Source organism: Rhipicephalus microplus, unplaced genomic scaffold, assembly GCF_043290135.1.
Source record: "Rhipicephalus microplus isolate Deutch F79 unplaced genomic scaffold, USDA_Rmic scaffold_137, whole genome shotgun sequence".
Taxonomy (NCBI): Eukaryota; Metazoa; Arthropoda; class Arachnida; order Ixodida; family Ixodidae; genus Rhipicephalus; species Rhipicephalus microplus.
Window position 1 is genome coordinate 342,732 of NW_027464709.1, and position 12,269 is coordinate 355,000.

Genomic DNA, 12,269 nt, shown 5'->3' on the forward strand with positions numbered 1-12,269 from the left:
CCCGGCAGACGCGGTTTTTTGCGCCGCCCCGGCTGACGCGGTTTTTGCCGCCCCGGCTGACGCAGTTCGGACTTAGCACTTTTCGGCTGTGCCTGGCTGGCGGCCCACTCACTCGATCGCCATGTCTGTTTGCCACAGTTTTCCCGGTGGTGCCGCACCCGGGCTCGCCCCGGCTGACGCAGTTTTCGCGCCGCCCCGGCTGACGCGGTTTCGTGCCGCCCCGGCAGACGCGGTTTTCGCGCCGCCCCGGCTGACGCAGTTCGGACTTAGCACTTTTTGGGCTGAGCCTGGCTGGCGGCCCACTCACTCGATCGCCATGTCTGTTTGCCACAGTCTTCCCGGTGGTGCCGCACCCGGGCTCGCCCCGGCTGACGCAGTTTTCGCGCCGCCCCGGCTGACGCGGTTTCGTGCCGCCCCGGCAGACGCGGTTTTCGCGCCGCCCCGGCTGACGCGGTTTCGTGCCGCCCCGGCAGACGCGGTTTTCGCGCCGCCCCGGCTGACGCGGTTTCGTGCCGCCCCGGCAGACGCAGTTCGGACTTAGCACTTTTCGGCTGTGCCTGGCTGGCGGCCCACTCACTCAATCGCCATGTCTGTTTGCCACAGTTTTCCCGGTGGTGCCGCACCCGGGCTCGCCCCGGCTGACGCAGTTTTCGCGCCGCCCCGGCTGACGCGGTTTCGTGCCGCCCCGGCAGACGCGGTTTTCGCGCCGCCCCGGCTGACGCGGTTTCGTGCCGCCCCGGCAGACGCAGTTCGGACTTAGCACTTTTCGGCTGTGCCTGGCTGGCGGCCCACTCACTCGATCGCCATGTCTGTTTGCCACAGTTTTCCCGGTGGTGCCGCACCCGGGCTCGCCCCGGCAGACGCGTTTTTTTTTTTCTTTCGCCCCGGCTGACGCAGTTTTCGCGCCGCCCCGGCTGACGCGGTTTCGTGCCGCCCCGGCAGACGCGGTTTTTTGCGCCGCCCCGGCTGACGCGGTTTTTGCCGCCCCGGCTGACGCAGTTCGGACTTAGCACTTTTCGGCTGTGCCTGGCTGGCGGCCCACTCACTCGATCGCCATGTCTGTTTGCCACAGTTTTCCCGGTGGTGCCGCACCCGGGCTCGCCCCGGCTGACGCAGTTTTCGCGCCGCCCCGGCTGACGCGGTTTCGTGCCGCCCCGGCAGACGCGGTTTTCGCGCCGCCCCGGCTGACGCAGTTCGGACTTAGCACTTTTTGGGCTGAGCCTGGCTGGCGGCCCACTCACTCGATCGCCATGTCTGTTTGCCACAGTCTTCCCGGTGGTGCCGCACCCGGGCTCGCCCCGGCAGACGCGTTTTTTTTTCTTTCGCCCCGGCAGACGTGGTTCCCCCCCCCCCTTTTCGCTCGCCCCGGCTGACGAGGTTTTCGCGCCGCCCCGGCTGACGCAGTTTTCGCGCCGCCCCGGCTGACGCGGTTTCGTGCCGCCCCGGCTGACGCGGTTTTCGCGCCGCCCCGGCTGACGCGGTTTTTGCGTCGCCCCGGCTGACACGGTTCGGACTTTGCACTTTTCGGCTGTGCCTGGCTGGCGGCCCACTCACTCGATCGCCATGTCTGTTTGCCACAGTTTTCCCGGTGGTGCCGCACCCGGGCTCGCCCCGGCTGACGCAGTTTTCGCGCCGCCCCGGCTGACGCGGTTTCGTGCCGCCCCGGCAGACGCGGTTTTCGCGCCGCCCCGGCTGACGCGGTTTCGTGCCGCCCCGGCAGACGCAGTTCGGACTTAGCACTTTTCGGCTGTGCCTGGCTGGCGGCCCACTCACTCAATCGCCATGTCTGTTTGCCACAGTTTTCCCGGTGGTGCCGCACCCGGGCTCGCCCCGGCTGACGCAGTTTTCGCGCCGCCCCGGCTGACGCGGTTTCGTGCCGCCCCGGCAGACGCGGTTTTCGCGCCGCCCCGGCTGACGCGGTTTCGTGCCGCCCCGGCAGACGCAGTTCGGACTTAGCACTTTTCGGCTGTGCCTGGCTGGCGGCCCACTCACTCGATCGCCATGTCTGTTTGCCACAGTTTTCCCGGTGGTGCCGCACCCGGGCTCGCCCCGGCAGACGCGTTTTTTTTTTTCTTTCGCCCCGGCTGACGCAGTTTTCGCGCCGCCCCGGCTGACGCGGTTTCGTGCCGCCCCGGCAGACGCGGTTTTTTGCGCCGCCCCGGCTGACGCGGTTTTTGCCGCCCCGGCTGACGCAGTTCGGACTTAGCACTTTTCGGCTGTGCCTGGCTGGCGGCCCACTCACTCGATCGCCATGTCTGTTTGCCACAGTTTTCCCGGTGGTGCCGCACCCGGGCTCGCCCCGGCTGACGCAGTTTTCGCGCCGCCCTGGCTGACGCGGTTTCGTGCCGCCCCGGCAGACGCGGTTTTCGCGCCGCCCCGGCTGACGCAGTTCGGACTTAGCACTTTTTGGGCTGAGCCTGGCTGGCGGCCCACTCACTCGATCGCCATGTCTGTTTGCCACAGTCTTCCCGGTGGTGCCGCACCCGGGCTCGCCCCGGCAGACGCGTTTTTTTTTCTTTCGCCCCGGCAGACGTGGTTCCCCCCCCCCCCTTTTCGCTCGCCCCGGCTGACGAGGTTTTCGCGCCGCCCCGGCTGACGCAGTTTTCGCGCCGCCCCGGCTGACGCGGTTTCGTGCCGCCCCGGCTGACGCGGTTTTCGCGCCGCCCCGGCTGACGCGGTTTTTGCGTCGCCCCGGCTGACACGGTTCGGACTTTGCACTTTTTGGCTGAGCCTGGCTGGCGGCCCACTCACTCGATCGCCATGTCTGTTTGCCACAGTTTTCCCGGTGGTGCCGCACCCGGGCTCGCCCCGGCAGACGCGTTTTTTTTTTTCCTTCGCCCCGGCAGACGTGGTTCCCCCCCCCCTCCGTCTTTCTTTTTGTTTTTTTTTTTCGCCGCGGCTGAAGTGGATTTTTCGGTGCCTCGACGCCCCGGTAGTCGCGGTTTTTCCGTTTCCGCACGGCCCCGGCTGACGCTGCTCGGTCACAGTCGCCTTTTGTGAGGATTGCAGACTTCTTGAGCGCGGGTGTTTTTTTTTGTTGTTGTTGTTGTTTTATTACGCATTCGCTCCAGCAGACGCTGTTTAGACTTTTTGTTTCCTCTTTTATCCTGCGACGAGGTGACGAGGTTTATTCGGTGCCCCGCCGCCCCGGCTGAAGTGATTTTTCCTGTCCCGTGCCGCCCCGGCTGACGCGGTTGGGACTTCGCGTTTGTTCGGCCGCCACGGGTTTTGGCGCACTCGCTCGGTTGCTTGTTGTTGCCACTTGTTGCGAACCCAGGTTTCTTGAGCGAGCGCGGGCGTTTTTTCTTCCTTTCTTTCTTTGTTCTATGTGTTAGCGAATCGGCCTTTAATATCACACGAGGACTCACAACCAACAATTTTCAGTTTGAAGTGTAAAAAATCTGCAGGTGTTGACGTAACTGACTTGCCCCGTACCCTTGAGTACATCCATGAAGTTCTCGTAGTACTACTAAATCGCATTATTCCAAGTGGAGAAATTCCCATAAACTTGCAAACCTCTACACGAAAATCGGTGCGCGTGATAAAGTTGAAAATTATCGTCCGATATCAAATGTGCCTTCTATAACACAAATTCTAGGAAAAAAAAAAAAAACACTTGTTCGCCGTTTTCTGCGCCGTGACTGGCAGCACTCCGGCGAAGCGAAACGGGGTCGATTCGAGCACGATATCGGCGTCTTTCGACGTGCTCGCCGGCGACCGTCGCACGAGTACGTCGCACGAGCGCGTCTGCCGGGGCGCCGTTTGCGAAGCCGACGCAAAAGTGGGAACCGCCGCTCGGATGATCGCCGCTTTCGGCAGAGTGAGTGTTGGCACTCCGGGGAAGCGAAACAGCGTGAATGCGCCCACGAAATCGGCGTATTTTGAAGTGCCCGCCGGCGACCGTCGCACGAGTACGGTAAACCGCGTCAGCCGGGGCGTAGTTCGGGACGCCGACGAAAAAGTGGGAAGCGCAACTCGGATCTTCGCCGTTTTTGCAGGAGTGAGTGGCGGCCCTCCTGCGAGACCAAGAAGCATCGATTCGTGCACGAATTCGGCGCCTTTCGACGTGATCGCCGGCGACCGTCGCTCGAGTAGGGCAAACCGCGTCTGCCGGGGCGGGCTTCGGGACGCCGATGCGAAAGTGGGAAACGCTGCTCGGATGTTCGCCGTTTTTGGCCGAGTGAGTGCTGGCACTCGGGCGAAGCCAAACGGGGCCGATTACGGCACGATATCGGCGTCTTTCGACGTGCCCGGCGGCGACCGTCGCACGAGTACGGTAAACCGCGTCAGCCCGGGCGGAGTTCGGGACGCCGATGCGAAAGTGGAGAACGCCGCTCGGATCTTCGCCGTTTTTGGAGGAGTGAGTGGCGGCACTCCGGAGAAGCCAAGGAGCGCCAATTAGCGCACGATATCGGCGTCTTTCGACGCGCTCGCCGGCGACCGTCGCACGAGTAGGGCAAACCGCGTCTGCCGGGGCGGGGTTTACGACGCCGACGCAAAAGTGGGAACCGCCGCTCGGATGTTGGCCGTTTTTGGCAGAGTGAGTGCTGGCACACCGGCGACGCGAAAGAGCGCGAAAGCGCCCACGAAAGTGGCGTATTTGGACGTGCTTGACGGCGACCGCTGCAGGAGTACGAAAAACCACGTCAGCCGGGGCGAGCGACCCACGGCGGTCTGGGTGCTTATCGCTGCTATTATAGGGGCACCCCGGCAGACGCAGAAAAAAAAAATTTTTTTTCGACCTTCTTTTTTGCTGGTCGAGCTCGGGTAACCCAGGTCGCAATGGGAGCCGCGCACGAAAGCGGCGTCGCGAGACGCGTTCGCGGTCGCTAGTCGCACGAGCTCGGCAACCGCGTCAGCCGGCGCGGAGTTCGGGATGCCGACGGCTAAGTGGGTACCGCTGCTCGGATGTTCGCCGTTTTTGGCCGAGTGAGTGCTGGCACTCCGGCGAAGCGAAACGGGGCCGATTCGGGCACGATATCGGCGTATTTCGACGTGCTCGCCGGCGACCGTCGCACGAGTACGGCAAAGCGCGTCTGCCGGGGCGAGGTTTGCGATGCCGACGAAAAAGTGGGAAGCGCCGCTCGGATCTTCGCCGTTTTTGCAGGAGTGAGTGGCGGCCCTCCTGCGAGACCAAGAAGCATCGACTCGCGCACGATATCGGTGTCTTTCGACGTGCCCGCCGGCCACCGCCGCACGAGTACGGCAAACCGCGTATGCCGGGGCGGGGTTGGCGACGCCGACGCAAAAGTGGGAACCGCCACTAGGATGTTCGCCGTTTTTGGCAGAGTGAGTGCTGGCACTCCGGCGAAGCGAAAGAGCGCGAATGCGCCCACGAAAGTGGCGTGTTTGGACGTGCTTGACGACGACCACCGCAGGAAAACGAAAAACCACGTCAGCCGGGGCGAGCGACCCATGGCGGTCTGGGTGCTTATCGCTGCTATTATAGGGGCACCCCGGCAGACGCAAAAAAAAAAAAATTTTTTTTCGACATTCTTTTTTGCTCGTCGACCTCGGGTGACCCAGGTCGCAGTGGGAGCCGCGCACGAAAGCGGCGTCGCGAGACGGCTTCGCGGTCGCTAGTCGCACGAGCTCGGCAACCGCATCTGCCGGGGCGGAGTTCGGGACGCCGACGGCTAAGTGGGAACCGCCGCTCGGATGTTCGCCGTTTGTGGCCGAGTGAGTGCTGGCACTCCGGCGAAGCCAAACGGGGCCGATTCCGGCACGATATCGGCGTCTTTCTACGTGCTCGCCGGCGACCGTCGCACGAGTACGGCAAAGTGCGTCTGCCGGGGCGGGGTTTGCGACGCGTACGCAATAGTGAGAACCGTCGCTCGGATGTTCGTCGTCTTTCGCCGAGCCAGTGCTGGCACTCCGGCGAAGCCGAACGGAGCCGATTCGGGCACGATATCGGCGTCTTTCCACGTGCTCGCCGGCGACCGTCGCACGAGTACGGTAAACCGCGTCAGCCGGGGCGGAGTTCGGGACGCCGATGCGAAAGTGGGAAGCGCCGCTCGGATCTTCGCCGTTTTTGGAGGAGTCAGTGGCGGCACTCCGGTGAAGCCAAGGTGCGCCAATTCGCGCACGATATCGGCGTCTTTCGACGTGCCCGCCGGCCACCGTCGCACGAGTACGGCAAACCTCGTCTGCCGGGGCGGGGTTTGCGACGCCGACGCAAAAGTGGGAACCGCCGCTCGGATGTTCGCCGTTTTTGGCAGAGTGAGTGCTGGCACTCCGGCGAAGCGAAAGAGCGTGAATGCGCCCACGAAAGTAGCGTATTTGGACGTGCTTGACGGCGACCGCCGCAGGAGTACGAAAAACCACGTCAGCCGGGGCGAGCGACCCACGGCGGTCTGGGTGCTTATCGCTGCTATTATAGGGGCACCCCGGCAGACGCAGAAAGAAAAAAAAAAATGGGGACATGGCGTGCGTCACCGTGCGGCTTCGCAGCGTTGCCGAAGTCGCCGAGCCCTTCGACTGAGCCGAACGGCGGACAGGGAACGTTGGTCGGCCGTTCTAACCTGTCGGTGCCACGCCGAGACGTCGTTAAGGAAAACCGCGTCGTGGGCCTCTACGACGCCGTCGAGTCGTTGTACGTTTGGTGTCCAGCGTGTCGGCGGCGAGTAGCGGACACGTCGTTCACGACTTCGGTCTTTCGCAGTCGACGCGAACTTGCGGAGAGTCGTGGTGCCTCACGTTTTCGGCAGAAACCGCGGCGGAATTTTCCCGTGCGTGCGCGCACGACCTCGGTGCTGTGCCGTCAGCGTAGTGTTGCACAAACTCGTGGCCTACCCAAGGTGCGGTACGTTTGCGGCCGTATCCTCGGTGGGAATTTCGTGAGTAGGGTCGCAAATTCTACGACCTCGGCGGGTTTGAGAGCGACGTAGACTTGTGGCACGCTCAACGTGCCACACGTTTCGGGGCACACCCGCGGTGAAATTTTCTCGAGTACGCTCGTATTAGTGCCCAAGGAGGTCTGGGTACTTATCGCTGCTATTATGTGGGGGTTCTCGTGAGCGGCGTACGCGAAAGCGACCGGGTGTCTGATATGCGGCGGGCTTCGGCCTCGTCAAGCGTGTCCTCGGGTCTGCTCCAGGGGAATCCACGGCAGTCGTCTGCAGCCTCATCCGCTTGATGCGTTAGGGGCTGGTTGTCGGACGGTGCCGTTTTACCACGATATCGAGGTGTGTTCCGTGTCGTCCTCGGGCGATTCAGATGCGAAAGCGCCGAAGACGCGGGCGTGACCCGTCGTCTGGCGGCTTTGCAGTCTCGGCTCCGTTGCTAGTTCCGGCCGGTCCACCGACAGTGCAGCGGGCTTGGGCAACCCGCACGGCGCGACCGAGTCGATGCAACGAAAAAGAGCGAGCATGAACGTGCTTCTTGCCGCACGGCTCCCACTCGTCTTTCGGGAAGGTTGTGCCGTAGCGAGCTCGAACGCCGTCATCTCGGAGTGCAAAATAAGCGTGTTGGGGCGCCTGAAGGTGGCCTCCGCCGCACACAGACTGCGTCCGGCCCGCCGAAGGCGAGGACGGACGCGCAGTCGAACGATTACCTGGTTGATCCTGCCAGTAATCATATGCTTGTCTCAAAGATTAAGCCATGCATGTCTAAGTACATGCCGAAATAAGGCGAAACCGCGAATGGCTCATTAAATCAGTTATGGTTCCTTAGATCGTTTCTTCCTACTTGGATAACTGTGGCAATTCTAGAGCTAATACATGCAGTGAGCCTGGAGCCCTTTGGGTAACGGGTGCTTTTATTAGACCAAGATCGATCGGGTTTCGGCCCGTATTGTGTGGTGACTCTGGATAACTTTGTGCTGATCGCATGGCCACGAGCCGGCGACGTTTCTTTCAAGTGTCTGCCTTATCAACTTTCGATGGTAGGTTACTTGCTTACCATGGTTGTTACGGGTAACGGAGAATCAGGGTTCGATTCCGGAGAGGGAGCCTGAGAAACGGCTACCACATCCAAGGAAGGCAGCAGGCGCGCAAATTACCCACTCCCGGCACGGGGAGGTAGTGACGAAAAATAACAATACGGGACTCTTTTGAGGCCCCGTAATTGAAATGAGTACACTCTAAATCCTTTAACGAGGATCAATTGGAGGGCAAGTCTGGTGCCAGCAGCCGCGGTAATTCCAGCTCCAATAGCGTATACTAAAGCTGCTGCGGTTAAAAAGCTCGTAGTTGGATCTCAGTTCCAGACGAGTAGTGCATCTACCCGATGCGACGGCTCGGACTGAACATCATGCCGGTTCTTTCTTGGTGCACTTCATTGTGTGCCTCGAGATGGCCGGTGCTTTTACTTTGAAAAAATTAGAGTGCTCAACGCAGGCGAGTCGCCTGAATAAACTTGCATGGAATAATAGAACAAGACCTCGTTTCTGTTCTGTTGGTTTTTGGAATACGAGGTAATGATTAAGAGGGACGGACGGGGGCATTCGTATTGCGGCGCTAGAGGTGAAATTCTTGGACCGTCGCAAGACGAACTACTGCGAAAGCATTTGCCAAGAATGTTTTCATTGATCAAGAACGAAAGTCAGAGGTTCGAAGGCGATCAGATACCGCCCTAGTTCTGACCATAAACGATGCCAACCAGCGATCCGCCTGAGTTACTCAAATGACTCGGCGGGCAGCTTCCGGGAAACCAAAGTATTTGGGTTCCGGGGGAAGTATGGTTGCAAAGCTGAAACTTAAAGGAATTGACGGAAGGGCACCACCAGGAGTGGAGCCTGCGGCTTAATTTGACTCAACACGGGAAAACTTACCCGGCCCGGACACTGGGAGGATTGACAGATTGAGAGCTCTTTCTTGATTCGGTGGATGGTGGTGCATGGCCGTTCTTAGTTGGTGGAGCGATTTGTCTGGTTAATTCCGATAACGAACGAGACTCTAGCCTATTAAATAGGTGCGGGGTTCCCAGCACCTTACAACCTTCTTAGAGGGACAAGCGGCTCCTAGCCGCACGAAACAGAGCAATAACAGGTCTGTGATGCCCTTAGATGTCCGGGGCCGCACGCGCGCTACACTGAAGGAAGCAGCGTGTCTTTATCCCTGTCTGAAAAGACTGGGTAACCCGTGGAACTTCTTTCGTGATTGGGATAGGGGCTTGCAATTGTTCCCCTTGAACGAGGAATTCCCAGTAAGCGCGAGTCATAAGCTCGCGTTGATTACGTCCCTGCCCTTTGTACACACCGCCCGTCGCTACTACCGATTGAATGATTTAGTGAGGTCTTCGGACCGATGTCCGGCGCGGCCTTTCGGTTGCGCCGGTCTGTTGGAAAGATGACCAAACTTGATCATTTAGAGGAAGTAAAAGTCGTAACAAGGTTTCCGTAGGTGAACCTGCGGAAGGATCATTAACGGATTGTGAAGGGTGAGCGCCTCAGCTGCGTCTGCGCCCGACACTTTCTGCCGCTGACCCCGTTTGGACGCGGGGTCGGCTTTTCCCCACGGGGCTGCCTGAATGTGGAGCGGCACCCCGTGACAAATTGTTGCGCCCAGCGGACGCCAACACCGCGACCTTGGACGGTCGGCCAGGTGGCGGACGCGGGTACAAACGGCGCAACGCACTCATAGGTCGGCTTTCGACCCGCCACAGCACCGTGGCTCGAAGCGCTCGAAATGCGCGACCCGACCGCTGCGGGACCGCCTAGTACTGTAAACAGGAGCGGCGGAGCGCGAACGGCGAGTCGTGGTTACGTCGGTAGAAGGCGAGGCTGCGCGTTCCCGAAACGCCAGCCGAGTGCCCTCCCGACCGTTCGAGCGTGCAAGAACGAGACCCGACAATCGCGCGGCGACTGCCAAGTACGAGAGGAACGGCACAAGCGTCGGCGGTCGGTCAAGGAACTGGCGATGTGACGGGTCCGCTGTGCACCAGTGCATACCGTCCCGCCGTCCGCGGCAAGCGCCTCCGCGTCCTCGGGTGACGGAGGCTGCCGGTCGGTTCTTGCAGGCGAGGGATCTCGCTGGCACCGGTTCGCGTTGACGCGCGGCCGGTCATGGCACGGCGATGCGACGGCCGAGGTGCGCAGTACTCGATGGAGGAACCGCACGCTCCGATGACCGTCCCGCCCTCCGCGGCGTATGCGTACCGACCGTAATGGTTGCAGCAGCGCCGGCCGGCTTTTGAATTCGCCACACGAAACACGGTGCGAGATCGCGGTTAGGGGAGCGTCGACGTTGCCAGGCGTTTTGCTTGCTGCCGAGGGAAAGGCGGCACGGCCACGTCGCGCTCGTCGCGATTAGCGGGTCTGCGCGCTTTGGGAAGGTGCCGCAACGACTTGCCGAAAGAGGAAGCACGGAAGAACGAGGGACTTGGACGTCCCGACAATTGAACGCACTTGCGGCCAGGCCCTTGCTGGCTTCGTTCTTCCGCCTCGAGTAGGCTCGTACGCGGCTCCGGCGCCGAAAGTGGTCCTTGGCACCGACTTCGGTGGACGTGGGAAGTGCCGCGCAAGTACGGCGCGCCTGGCTCCACCTGTTGGCTAAAGTAGGCAGCCGGATCGGCATTTTGGTGTGCGGTGGCAAACCGTGGATGCGAAAAAAGCTTGTGCGATTTCGTGGAACAAAAAGCGGGGGTCCCCCTTTTTATGCGGAGGAGACCGACCCGCCTGCCGTGGTGAACCGCGACGCCACGGTAAAAACGGGAGAGGCTTGTCGATGGGACCGTGCATCCCGCGCTCCACGGAGGCCGGGAGGCGGCCGCCCGAGGAAATGTGTAGCCGTCGAGGCCCGCATCTGCGTGCACTCTTATCCAAATGGGTGTACCGCAGGCATTTTCTGGTTAGGAGGGCCAATGAGAGCGAGCACACAACGATACCTACGGGTCCGGCTTGGAGAACCGGCTTCGACGCCTCCCGAGTATTTATAGAGGGGTGGACCACGAAAGCACTCGCAAGTAGCGAAAGCGAAACGCCGTCCGAAACACACCGTTTGCTCGATTTGCGGCAGCCGAAAAAGGCGCGGCAGAGTTTTGGAGTCCAAGCGTGCGCTGAAAAGCGCCCTTCTTGGCCACTGTTTGGCCGAGTGCCAGAAACGTTTGGTTTTGACTGTACGGAATTGAACAAACACTTTTTCACGACTCTAAGCGGTGGATCACTCGGTTCTCGGGTCGATGAAGAACGCAGCCAGCTGCGAGACTTGGTGTGAATTGCAGGACACACTGAGCACTGATTCTTTGAACGCACATTGCGGCCTTGGGTCTTCCCTTGGCTTCGTCTGTCTGAGGGTCGGATCACATATCAAGAGAGCCTTCGGCGCACAAGGGAACGTGAGCCGTCGACTCGTTTTGACCGCGTCGGCAACACGGACAGCACGCTGAACACCTCACAGCGAGCGCCAACAGCGGCCACTCAAGGGCGAGACGGTGGCGACCGTCGTGCCAGAGCCCAACCGAAACGGGGGCGACCGACTGCATTGAGGATGTGGCACCTCGTTGAGACCGCCGCAGGACTTCGAGTCGGAAGGAAGCCTGCAGGGAAAGTGCGGTCGAGGTTGCGTACTCCTCTCTGCGACCGGGCGCGCAAGAGCTGCGAGAGCCACGGACGCGCAACTTTAACGCACGGTAAACACGAGGAGCGAAAGCCGGCCAGCAAAGCTTCTCCAGCCGTGCGCAAAGTGCGCGAGATCGCAGCCTTGCGTTGCGCTTGTTGCCCTCGAAGTAAGCAGGGTGTCCCGTAGACCGGGCGCTCGAACACGCTGCGGGGCCGTGCCTCCTCCAGGCTTTGCCGCGCGAACAGGGAACGTTCGCGCGCAAAGCGCAGGGAGGTGAGGAGGCTGCGCCCGACGTTTGCGGTTCGCTGCGTACGCGGTTGATGCGGAGAGCACGGCGCGACGACTTGCCGCGAAGCGGAAAAAGTCTCCCGCACGAGTTGGCGAAACGTTGGCGAAGCTTAAGGCGTTCTCGTCGTAGTCCGCCGTCGGTCTAAGTGCTTCGCAGTTCCCGTCCCGTTCAAAAAACTGGGCCACTCCAGTTGGGGCGGGGGCGACGCTACACGAGACGATGCCTCTCGCCAGGCTGCGTGGCTGCCCTTGCGGCGGCGGCGACTGGCCTCGGCGGTGTTTGGGCTTTCGACACGGTCGTTTATCACGCAACTGCTCGGACGACGCACGCGCGCAGCGGAATGCCGCTTGCCAGCCTTGTGAAGATGTGACCCTGTACAGGGTTGCGGGCGCACTTGGTAGGGCGTCGTACTCGGTTCGCGATGGGTTTACGAACGTGTCCCGTCACTTCCACGTCACACCGGTTGTGCGCCGCACGCGTGC

General features: G+C 61.3%; 2 non-coding genes across 2 annotated transcripts; both read left to right on the forward strand.

The window, feature by feature from the left end:
• The first annotated feature begins 7,549 nt into the window (after positions 1-7,549).
• Positions 7,550-9,364, forward strand: LOC142791105 (small subunit ribosomal RNA). The gene has a single exon (XR_012890013.1). It is a non-coding gene; the product is annotated as a small subunit ribosomal RNA (ribosomal RNA).
• Positions 9,365-11,083: 1,719 nt separating this feature from the next.
• Positions 11,084-11,236, forward strand: LOC142791078 (5.8S ribosomal RNA). The gene has a single exon (XR_012889987.1). It is a non-coding gene; the product is annotated as a 5.8S ribosomal RNA (ribosomal RNA).
• The last annotated feature ends 1,033 nt before the right edge of the window (positions 11,237-12,269 follow it).